Here is a 13,447-nt window from a genome sequence, read left to right on the forward strand (position 1 = left end):
TACAGTGGATAACAACTGGAAGACAGATGAAAATTTAAAAGCCATTGACACTTAATGTTCCGTCACTCAAAGTAGATATTAAGCCACGTGCCAAACGATGAACTTGGTTCTCGTGAGCATACTGGATGATTTCCTTGGACATGTGTCATTCAAACCGTGCGCCACCAGCAGCGCACGCTGGTGGGTCCTCTCGTTGGAAAATCAATCTATGCCTCACAGCAGTACAGTTCTCTGTCATAGAGAACACAGCCTGGCACAGCTATTGAAAATTGTCAACATAATTACTTACATTGACAATTTTTTTACAACATGTACCGAAACACAGAAAAGACAAACAAAATGCGGTGGGCCCTCTAACGTCTAAAACTACAGAACACACACGATAACTAATATAAATATATCTGTCAACCGAAATTATTATACGCGTTCACTTCGAGTCATCTCCCAGGATACTACAGAGCATTTTGAGGAAAGATTAGTTGGTGCATACCTGCAAATACGTGACAAATGATCTGATTATCCAAATTAAACGATTCATCACTCTGCAGTGTAAGTGAATCAGGTAATACACACAATACTCATTAGAGCTAGAGTAAGTATTTGTACGAATCGATGACAGGTCGAGCACGCCTCATTTTCTGTATTCTACCTGGGGTGATATAAGCCTGTGTGCTGTAGTGGTCAGCACTGCTGCCTGCTGACGTGGAGGTCCAGGGTTCGATTTTTATTTCAGACATATCAGGTTTTGCTGAGATAGAACAGCCTGGAACAGTTTTGCACTGACAAGTAGCCATTAGAGTGCACTTAGTGTACCGGTTTCACTAACTGCCAAACTGAATCGACAGAAGGCGGATGACTCCGAGCCACTAGTGTTTTGTGCAGTCATTGCCGACGTTACAAATCTGATACTAACAACATCAGAATTGTAGGACTGTAGTCATCACTACGGTAGGTATCGAATGTTCCGTTGCACAGATCTCCAGACCTCTAGGCTGAACCTCTGGTGCAGTCCTAGCTAGGGGAAATTTTGTGGCTAAATGAGAATTTTATAGAAATTTTCGAACGGAAAACCTATAACGCAGCATTCGAGGTTTATTATTTAATTCTATAAAATTTTACTATATAATTTATTATTTAATGAACCGACAAAATTTGAGAAAATGAAAAGAATTTTCGTTTGGCACTTCCGCTTTTAAATTCCATTCTTTTTATGGCGGTTAGTTTGTTCCAGTAAACCGGCAATCACTCGGTATTCTTTAAAAGAACCGTACTCCCATGTGTAGCTTAAAGCAGTTAAATACTTTGGACGCTAAATTATTCGGAAATACCAACAACAATTAAGTTATAAACAATAAGTTATGAAACTCTTTGCTAAATCTATCAATAGTATCTCTTATTCAATTATAATGACTCCCATGTTTATTTTTTATTTCAGTAATCATAGTACGAATCATACGAGAACTACCTACCAATACAGTTCTTTATGGGTGTAAACACTTATACAACCGATACTGAGAACTACAATACTCACATTTTTCTGAGAAACTAGTTTTTCTCCCGAACTATGTGCAGTACTACACTGCAGAGCCTAAGAAACTGGTACATCGTGTATAGGTCCTCCGCGAGCACACAGAAGTGCCGCAACACGACGTGGCATGGGCTCGCCTAATGTCTGATGTAGTGTTGGAGGGAAATGTCGCCATGAATTCTGCAGGGCTGTCCATAAATCCGTAAGAGAACGAGAGGGTGGAGATCTCTTCTGAACAGCACGTTACAAGGCATCCCAGATATGCTCAATAATGATCATGTCTTGGGAGTTTGGTGGCCAGTGAAAGTGGTTAATCTCAGAAGAGTGTTGCTGGAGCCACTCAGTAGCAATTCTGGACGTCTGGCGTGTCGCATTGTCTTACTGGAATTGCGCAAGTCCGTCGAAATGCACAATGGACATGAATGATTGCAGATGATCAGACAGGATGCTTACGTACATGTCACCTGTCAGAGTCGTATCTAGACGTATCAGGGGTCCCATATCACTCCAACTGCCCATGCTTCACACCATTACAGAGCCTGAACAGTCCCCTGCTGACATGCAGGGTCGATGGGTTCGTGAGGTTGTCTCTATACCCGCACACATCCATCCGCTCGATACAATTTGAAACGAGACTCGTCCGACCCGGAAACATGTTTCCCGTCATCAACAGTCCAATTTCAGTGTTGACGGGCCCAGGCGAAACGTAAGGCTTTGTGACAAACAGTCATCAAGTGTACACGAGTGGGCCTTTGGCTCCGAAAGTCCATATCAATGATGTTTCGTTGAATAATTCGCATGCTGGCAGTTGTTGACGACCCAGCATTGAAATCTGCAGCGAACTGCCGAAGGGTCACTTCTATCACGTTGAACGATTCTCTTCAGTTGTCGTTGGATCCGTTCTTGCAGGATCTTTTTCCGACCGCAGCAATGTCGGAGATCTGATGTCTTACCGGATTCCTGATATTCACGGTACGCTCGTTAAATGGTCGTACGGGAAAATCCCCACTTCATCGCTACCTTCTAGATGCTGTGTCCCCTCGTTCGTTTATAACACCACGTTCAAACTCACTTAAATCTTGATAACCTGCATTATAGCAGCAGTAACCGGTATAAAAACTGTGCCAGACAATTGTCTTATACAGGGATTGCCGATCGCAGCGCAGTATTCTGCCTTTTTACACATCTCTGTATTTGAATACGCATGCCTATATCAGTTTCTTTGGCGCTTCAGTGTATGATTTAACTTTGTAGGTACCTTCAGTACTATATGTTGATATTGTCTACGAAATTGGTAGCGAAAAAAAATAGCAAGAAAGAAAAAATAAATTGAAACGTCATGATTGATGTCGAAGGTTTACCACATTCAGTAAGAGATAAATTCTATTTTTTCATTATTTTGTGGGGCTGTAATCGAGAAAAGTCTAGAAAGATTAGGAATTGTGTTTAAAATTTGTTGGAAATCGGTGAGTGCTGTAATTATCAAACGCTGGATGAGTATAATCCGGCTAATCTGCATGAGTTACACTGCCTCAAGACATTTAGATCGACATAGACTAACTTTAATAACGTTAAGATCATGCCTCATAATCCGTAAATTCAGAAAACATTTTAAATTCCGTCAATAATTACATGAAACACTGAAAATCATTTTTTTTTTTTTTTTGCCCCTGGAAGCTATTAGGTAGGCAACCTGTAACTGGAGCTGTGTGACCGTTTTAGTTGTTTAGTAATATAGATTTTATGGTCGTCCTTAATTATAGATTACTCCAAAAAGATATAAAATTGTCATTACAGTGATTGCTCTACTTTCTTTTTTCATTGTCATTCGCTCACAAAATAGGGTACAACCGCCATGCTAATTCTCGGTATTGCACAACTATGACAGGTACAGCCGTCATAATGTTGCAATATGGATACTGACAAATTGTTTGCCTTGTCTCCAGTTTGTTGGTAGCGTAATTAGAACGAACAAAAATAATTTTCGGAAAAGTGTGTTCGCATTTAGAGTAATTGCATGTGTTTGTTTCACTTTCAAATTTCCCGTTAAAATGCTCTCAGTTGCGGCAAGACTTGGCGATGACGTCATGAGTTAGTAAGCTATGTCAGGCAATATCGATCATACTTCATCTTGTATGTTTCCCACATTATCTCGTTAGCTAATAAAGCTACCGGGAAATAGCTTTCCCTAGCTTCAAGAGCTCAAGATTATGTGTCGTATGTAAAGTAGTAAAAAAATTTCTGGCACCTAGTTTCGATGAAATGCGGATGAAATAAATCTGCTTTCCTCAAAATCAAAGTCGCTTCAAACTGAAAAAAATCCGTTAAGCATTCATTCATATGAGCCTTAGCGGTTTTGCCAATAGAAGTGCCAAATGTTAGAGTGGGCGCCTTTGGGAATTTGACGTGGAGATGTGAATGCTGACTTAATTCATATCAGCTGTCCGCTGAAACAACCGAAAAGTTCCATACTATAGTCGAGACGATGTTCCTGATGACTCGCAGGGCTGTTGCCAGCTTTCAGCTGTGGTGGACTAAAGGCTGGAGGCGGAAACAGTAACCTTCTACGGAGCTCTAACAACAATGAAGCGTCGTCATAGAGACATCTACAAAATCGTGTTACGTTACTGGTTGAGGCAGGCTGCGCCCAGCCCATTGCAGCGGTCAGGGAGCAACTTACGCCAACTCAAGTACAAATAATTAATAACGTCTACGTCTGTTTCGATTACAAAAGTGTCCAAATCACATCATTAAAATAAAGACTTTTTCTGAGAGGGTGCCTTTGTGATGTAGACAACCTGCGCGTAAATGAAACCCTGGTATTGCACGCTTGGACTTGCTACTTTTAACATGAAATGTGTGATGGAGCAACTCAGGCCCCGTCATAGGGAGCTACAATTTCTCATAGGAGGTTTGATAGAACGCAGCATGAAGTGAGTAAAATAATTAACACTGTCACTGAAAGCAGCTGTTGGGAACTAATATAGAATTTGTAGCTGTCAACACTCATATCAAACACGTCAATAATGAAGTTCCACGAAAAAATTTAGTGTAACCACTTCCACATGACATTTCCCCTTTAATGCTGATACTCAGCACGAAGCACATAATAAGCATGTGGTACCATCATTGTGCGATGTATGTGCAGCTTATCTTCCCCTCCCCTACAAACACAGCATTCTTCTGCCCATGGCAGTTGATGTACTGTACGAACCTTTCTATCAGTGCTCCCCGCACCCAGCTCCGTAAACGATAAAGAAAAGTTCGACAAATCAGTTGTTTGTATTAGATCCACTGCTACTTCTTTTAAAGACTCTTTCTCCCTTCTGATTTTGTAACTGCAAAGAGGAAGTAGATACCAAGACTGATCAGAATTAGAAGGTAATTGCATATGCAATTAATTAAAGAAACAGCTAAAGAAGAGATTCCAAAGCGAATTAAGGTAAAACGAGGATGGTTTGTGATGAATGTCAGGAAGATATCCGAGTGAGACAGCAGGCCAAATTACTGTGGGTAAAAAGTAAAATGTAGAGAGAAGAAAAACGAAAGTTCGAAGAAATACGAGCGCGAACATGGCCACTTTAAGGAAAGCAAAGAGAAGATATCTAAGAAAAGTAGTATGTGACAGTTATAGGGGCACAGCACTGCCCAGCATCCCCTACAGGATCTTCTCAAATTTCCTACTAGACAGAAATAACAGGAGAGAACCAAAGAGGTTTCAAAACAGCACGATCAACAACGGACCACATTTTTGAAAATATAACCTATCTGGCGTACTAATAGCATACACATAAGAAGAATTGAAAAGAAGTATTCAGATTTTGGAATTAGTGGTGTCGAAGTTCGGGCTACAAATTAGTACTGAAAAGAACGAGTACATGACCACAGGAAGAAACGTCCATAGCTTCCAAGCTTTGACGGTGAACTATATCAGAGATCAATTTTTATTGAAGCAACATCAACTGAAGCAGAGATAAAAACAAGACTGAAGGCGGGAAACAGATGCAATTACTCTCTCTCTCTGGTCGGCAACTGGCGGACCACGGTCCAGGTCCGTATAGCGGAAGCTCAAAAACTGGCCAGCCAAAAATATTTTGAAAGTATAAATTACGTACTCAAATTATTAAAAAAAGTAATTTGTGTAGATAACAATTCGTTTGAGCACCACGCTTTTAATTTTTTCTAGTAGTGTACAATTAACTGCCGAATAATTAGAATTCTAAATGGTTAGTCATAGGCAGACTGAATACACAATTGCTATACTGAGCAGCGCAGATGAGTGCTTTGAGGAGCGGGAGCGGAAGGGAGCAAGCTGGCCGGCCGGCGCAGTATTCTGTCGATCCACATAAAAGCTCTGCACATACGAATTGCAACACAAGAATTTTACTTAGTGAATAAGGAAACTTTATAAATCAATTTCCGGCCCTGGCAACCTCCGAAACCGCTATTAAATCGGAGAAGATCTATTCATTTAAACACCATTTTCTGTGCTCTTAACTCGAATGATAGCTTAAACTGCTTTATGAAACTTCGGGCGAGTTCACCCATTGGAGGCGATCTTTGGCATCGAAGTGGCTCCTTTGCGGTGCAGCTCCTTTGATCTGCGGCAGCATACATTTTGACACGGAAGTAGCTCCTGTGAGGTGCGTTGGCAAGTGTTGGGTGTCGGGTACCGGTATTTTTATAAAAAACGAATCAAAATAAAGTACACAAATTTTACCGCCACTTCATCAGTAGTTACTGCGATCTTGCACGAAGCGCTTCCGTTATTATCGAGGCTTATAATGTTTCTTTTGCATCGACATAATCCTAAAAAGCGTAAAGTTGATAGTGAAAATAGGAAATTTTTGACTGAGTACACTGAACAGTATCGTTTTACGCTGCCTGATAGGCCTGGATCCGTTCCAGTTTGCTTCATATGCTAAAGAACTGTCGCTCTTGTTGAAATTGCCAATTTAAAGCGACACTATGAATCAACTCATCAGCAGTTCCATACAAACTTTCCTCCGGGTAGCTCGTCAAGAGAAATTACTACAAAAAAAAGCACAACTTTCCTAACTAGCGCTACGAGCCAGCAAGAAAGATCTGCAGAAGCAGCGATGCTTGTGTTTTGGGCGCTTGCTAAAAACCAGAAGCCATTTTCAGACCTATAAATATTAAACAGTTGAATGTTGGAAGTGCCGTGGCTCTTTTGAAGAGAAAAAGTAATTTGTTTCCGCAATTCAAGGTATTCCATTGTCGGTAAGAAGCAATGGAAGAAGGGTCAACAATTTACCTGCTGACAATAAAAGTAGTTTGCTCGAACTTCTGCAGAGTAAGCGCCTAGCTACGTCATAGCACTAAATGAATTACAGGACGTTGTTGATGAAGAACAAATGTCCATTTTCGTGCGATGTTTGGATATTGAAAGTAAAGAATTTAGGGAAGAACTGCTAACAATATTGCCGTTGTAAGGTAAGATTCGTGGAGAAGATTTATAGAAGACTTTTGATGACTTCACGACAAAATCTAACATTATTTATGATAAAATGGTGTCTCTTTCAAATGACGGGGTCCTGGCGATGGTCGGCAAAGAAGAAGAGAATCAAAGGCCGGCCGCTGTGGCCGAGCGGTTCTAGGCGCTTCAGTCCGGAACCGCGCTGCTGCTATGGCCGCAGGTTCGAATCCTGCCTCTGGCATGGATGTGTGTGATGTCCTTAGGTTAGGTTTAAGTTGTTCTAAGTCTAGGGGACTGATGACCTCTGGTCCCATAGTGCTCAGAGCCATTTGAACAATTTTTTGAGAATCAAAGGTAAGAATGCCGGGCTGTTAACTTATCAATGAACAATTCACCAGGCAAACCTTTGTGCAAAACTTAGCGTGACTCTGAATGAAGTAATGAACGGGTTGATCAAGTTGATTAATTTTATAACGTATGGTTCTGCTCTTCGGTGCAGACAGTTCAAAGAGTTTCTTTCTGTATGTGATTCAGCGCATTCTGACATACTGCTGTACAACAATGTTCGTTGGCTAACAAAAGGTCAAGTGATTAAACGTTTGTGGGAAACAAAAGAAGAAGTAATCTTCTTCTTAGAAAACTTGCACTCACAAGAAGCAAGAAACCATTTGGAGCTCCTAGCAAACGAATGCAGTACTTTCTTGAAAGACATTCTTAAAAATTTAAATGCACTCAATACCAAGATGCAAAGAAAAGCAAATTAATATGTGATCTGATGTCTTATTTCCGTGGTAAGCCGTATGTCTTTGAAAAACACATTGCAAATCAAGAATTTTTTTTCAGTTTCTAACAATACTGAATATATGAATAACTATGAAATTCTCAAAATTATGTCATATTTTAAGAAGGAATTTGCAGCAATATTCCTAGACTTTTCAGAGATAGAGAAGCGGTCGCGATTCTTAAAATCACCCTTTGAAGTTTCTCCAGCCTCAGAATGGACGAACGTAACTGTGAAGTTGTTTTACCTTTCCAAGCCTTTACTCCAAATGGAGATAATAGACTTGCAGGAGGACATTTACTTGCAAACGTATAAAACTGCATCCGCTCAAGAATTTTGAAGTAAATATGTCCCAGAAAAATACGAAAATTGCAGAAATTAGCCGTATACCTGGCAACTGTGATTGGTTACACATATATTTGTGAAATTTCATTGTCAAAGACTAATTTTTAGGAAAAAAAGTATCGCTCAAAAGTAACGGCAGCCCACCTTGAAGACACTATTCGCACATGCTGCTTCCCACGAGAACCTAACTTTAAGAAACGGGCTCAAGACAGCAAACGTAATTTCTCACATTGATTTTTAATACAAATATGCCTATCTATTGTATTTCATATTTAGTAAGGGAAAATTAAAATTAAAATTAAAAAATGGTACTGAATATTCGTTTTTTCTGGATTTTTCAATACAGATATATCTGTCTACTGTATTTCATATTCTTTTGTGAGTAAAAATTAAAACAAAAAATTAATAAGGAATTGGAGGTCCTTCTTCTGGGCCTCAATAAAAATTTTCAATAGTATCTGGAACCCATCTAAAATTACTTGCCAACCCCTTTATTAAAATTTAGAAGCATATCCCACAAACTAAAAATAAGGCTTTATAAAACACTAATAGTACCAGTGGTACTACATGGTTCTGAAACTAACAGCAGTTGGAAACAAGACCATAACCGACAGCTTACATTCGAGAGAAAGGTCCTCAGGAAAATATATGCGCCAGTCCAGAATCCAAGTAATGGATCAGACTCAACAATACAGAGCTATACAAACAGCCTAACATTGTTGGAGAGATGAAAAACCAAAATACTTCAATAGGCTTCAGGCTCTACTAGAAACTTCCACACGTTCCAGCAGTGTATATCTTCCCTGACACTTGAATGGGCAGTTCATCCCTTTATAGCAAATGCAGCCTTTGGTGTAAAATTGTTCGTACCACTTTCAGACTGTCACTGTTTCTACGTGTCTGCTGAACTGTAATAACATTCTCTCTCCGTGGATACTCAGGTGTGATCAAATTGCGGTTGCGAGTAAGGAAGGAAGAGATAATTAGACATGGGGCTCGATCTCGGACTAGCGAAGGCAATCAACTGTACCTTTGCAAAGAAAGTTTCCATTTATTTTAAATAATTTGGGGAAATCACAGAAAATCTAAATCTGGATAGAAGGGCTGGGATATGACCCGCCGTTCACCGGAAAACGAGTTTCCATCGGCCTGCAACGCCATAATTTTCGCCAGTAGCAGCAGCAAAGTGTATGTGTACCTTTAAATGGTATGTACAATCAAATGCCAACGTCACAAGTTCAATCTTTCCCTCTTTGAGATTGTGCCACTGATAAATTAAAGGTACATTAAGTGATGGTCGAAATGTAGCCTTATGAAATTTTGTAATCATACAACATAAATAAAGTAAACTACTAGGTTTGTGCGTAAGTTCGTAGCTTTTTTATTTTGCATATTGGTATTCCGGTTGCTGTTGGTTAATTTATCAACTGTTATTTTCATTTGTTGATCGCTGTTGCTATCTGAGTTATCGTTTTCTCATTTGGGGGTAGTTAATGGAGCTGTGGACGGTAGAAAATGGTATGTCAAGTGGGGGAAGTGGTAGTATTTCCGACACATTCTTGTGTTTGAGTTCAGCAGAGGGGAGACAGCAGCGAAGGCAGCTAGAAACATTTGCGCTGTATATGGGGGTAATGTCAATGGGCAGAGCACGGCAAGAAAAAGATTTTCTCGCTTTGCAGTGGATCGACATTAGTGAGTCTCCACACTCAGAAAGACTTTTGGGGTTTGAGGAAGATCGTTTAAACGCATTAATCCACTATGATCCACGTTATGAACTGTGATCATTCCACCATTGTGCAACATTTGCATTTAATGGAAAAAGATCAAAAATCGGGTGTATGAGTACCACATGCTCTTAGCCAAAATCACAAAAACCAGCAGGTGGCCATATGTGCATCTCTTACTGCTATTCATCAGCTGGCTCATGAATAACACCCGACCGTTCTTATCCTGTATCGTCACTATTGACGAAAAATGGCGTCTTTATGCTGACATGAGGAAAAGAAAAGAATGATTCATTCCAAAAAAATCAGCAATTCCCTGTAAAAAGATCTGCGCACCTCCATAAAATATACTGTTATGTATCTGGTGGAACAGCGGCGGTGTAGTGCACTACGAATTGCTTCCCCGAGGTGTAACCATCACTGGTGCCAGTTATCGTAAACAACTGAGACCTCTTGCAGACGCAGTCCAAGAACAGACCAAGAAGACTGCGTGAAGTGATGCTACTCCACGATAACATCCGCCCGCATTCTGCTAAGCTGAAAAAAATCAATTTACGGTAGTTGGATTGGGAAGCCATTCCGGATCCACCTTATTCATCTGATCTTGTGCCCTCACATTTTCACCTTTCCTCTCTCTTTCAAGCAACTTTCAAGGAACTTCTTTCCCGTATGAAAATGTGCACCAAACATGACGAGTACTTCGCCTCCAAACCACATTACCTCTACAGTCGCGGAATCGAGAAGTCACTTCATCGTTGGCAGATTGTAATACAGGGCGATCAAAAAGTCAGTATAAATTTGAAAACTTAATAAACCACGGAATAATGTAGATAGAGAGGTAAAAATTGACACACATGCTTGGAATGACATGGGGTTTTATTAGAACAAAAAAGAAGAAAGTTCACAAAATTTCCGACAGATGGCGCGTGAAAGATCTCTTGCGCGAGTCGTTTGGTGATGATTTTGTGCTCAGCCGCCACTTCCGTCATGCTTGGCCTCCCAGGTCCCCAGACCTCAGTCTGTGCGATTATTGGCTTTGGGGTTATCCAGTGTATAGTGATCGACCGACATCTCTAGGGATGCTGAAAGACAGTTCCTACGCCAATGCCCCACCATAACTCCGGACATGCTTTACAGTGCTGTTCACAACATTATTCCTCGACTACAGTTATTGTTCAGGAATGATGGTGGACATATTGAGCATTTCCTGTAACGAACGTCATCTTTGCTTTGTCTTATTTTGTTATGCTAATTATTGCTATTCTAATCAGATGAAGCGCCATCTGTCGGACTTTTCTTTGAACTTTTGTATTTTTTTCTTTTGTTCTAATAAAACCCCATGTCATTCCAAGCATGTGTGTCAATTTGTACTTCTCTATCTACATTATTCCGTGATTTATTCAGTTTTCAAATTTATACTGACTTTTTGATCACTTGGTACGTTATTGAGGACTAAAATCTCTGTTACGTGTATGTGTTGTATTTATTAAACTTCGGAAAAACGCTACGAACTGGGCCAGCAGCCACTAAATTCAAGAAGCACAAAACGAGACTTACCTTTTCATAGGAAGTTTGGCGTTCACATTTCTGAGATCTGGATCTCATTATGGCTGTGGCACACGCCGATGTTGCATCTACGTTAAACGTACCGGTAATTATCAGCGAAACGCTTTCGAAGGAAAAACAGATGACCTATAGTTTGGACGATCCATGGATAAAGCCGCAAAGTTCACGGAGTTTGTGAATCTTCAGGTTTTGGTGGCACGAAGACGGTTACATTAAGTTTCGGGTGTGCAGCCGCAAGAAATATCACAGAGTCTCGTTGACTAAAAGTCTCCGAGAAATAAACAATCACATGTAGCTTGAAATAATTTGGATCAGAATCCGCAAAACTGTACAACGAAATAAAGCAATGTTACATGCCACTGACATATTTAGTGTATAAGCTAAATACCTCTAGCAGTAATGACATGAACAGGAAGATCGTTCTTTGTGCTCATAGAGCACGAATATCTGTGGAGTGAGCATAGCGTTCTGCGCATGTCACCATCGTCAAACCGAAATTGTTGGTGATTTATGCATACCACAATTCGGAAACATTTTGCACTAAAGGCCCTCCGACAGATCGTAGCAATCTGTTGCCAGGTCGCGCGATCTCTCCACAGATCGCACATGTGTGGGCAGATCGCAGATTGCTGTGGTCAGTCACTGATCGCGTGGGATTCCCATCTAATCTTATGAATAACATGTGACATTATGCCTGCCTGGGTGCGACAAGTTTGTTTAGATATGAGTATTAATCGTGTAGTTTTACTTCATTTCACTGTGTCCACCTATGGTAAGAACTTTACGCTCAAACTTACAGTAGCAGTAGTAGTATTAGTAGTAGTTTCATTTATCCGTAAATCTCTTTTACAAGTATATTGGACATGTCTTAGTACTACAATTTAAGTACAAAAAAAAAACAAAGTAATTCACATATACAGACATTTACAAACTTACAGGTCTAGAATGACAAGGGTGGGACAGATAGCCGGCCACTTGACTTATGCCGTAGTAGGAACCATCGCGGTATATGCCCGAAATAATTTAGGGAAACCACAGAAAACCTAAATCAGAATGGCTGGATGAAGATAGGAGCCACTACCTTCACAAATACAAGGCAACTCTGTTTAAATCTGAGCTATCTTACCTGGCCGTTGCGGCCGAGCGGTTCTAAGCGCTTCAGTCCGAAACCGCGCTGCTGCTACGGTCGCAGGTTCGAATCCTGCCTCGGGCATGGATGTGTGTGATGTCCTTGGGTTAGTTAGGTTTAAGTAGTTCTAAATCTAGGGGACCGATGACCTCAGATGTTAAGTCCCATAGTGCTCAGAGCCATTTGAAACATTTTTTCTTTTTTTTTTTTTTTTTTTTGAGCTATCTTATTCGGTTCACCACTAGTGTTCAGCACTATTTCACAAATAATTTATTTAATAATGATAAAAGGCTAATTCGTTTATTTGTAACTCTCAGCCACTGCACACACCACACGCACTATAAACACACTGTTCAATAGCATTACACACACTATCGACTCATGTCAGACGCATTTGGTGCACCTCAGCTTCCCGTTTGCCAACCGGAAAAACAGAATCAGCGTGAAGTTCTGAGCTCAGAAAGAGGATAAGGTGTTAGTATTATAGATTGCATAGCTTTGGAAGTAGGTTTTTCCACAAAAGGAAAAGAAGAAGAAACAATGTAGTATAAAGGCGTTATGTGGAATGTTTGATGTTTTGTTATCGTTATTACTATTTGTGTTACATTTTTCGCCAAACTCTTGCTCTATGATAACTAAGTAATCCATCAATGTGTAGAATTTTTGCGTTAACAGGCACTTTTTAACTTCCTTTTAAATAACTTTGCTTTAGGAATTTCCTTAATATCCTTTGGTAATTTATTGCACAGTTGTTGTTCCCTGGTCAGGAACAGAGCTGTTTGTGCGGTGATTACCAGCGTTATTTTTGACATGTGCGACTGTTTGGTAACTGTATTCACATTGTGCATTACATGACCACTACTATATTATTGCATTTGACCTCCCGTGGCTGTTATCGGAACCACGCGGTGACGTTACAGTAAACAAGTACAATTGT

This window comes from Schistocerca piceifrons, chromosome 4, assembly GCF_021461385.2.
Source record: "Schistocerca piceifrons isolate TAMUIC-IGC-003096 chromosome 4, iqSchPice1.1, whole genome shotgun sequence".
NCBI classification, from domain to species: Eukaryota; Metazoa; Arthropoda; class Insecta; order Orthoptera; family Acrididae; genus Schistocerca; species Schistocerca piceifrons.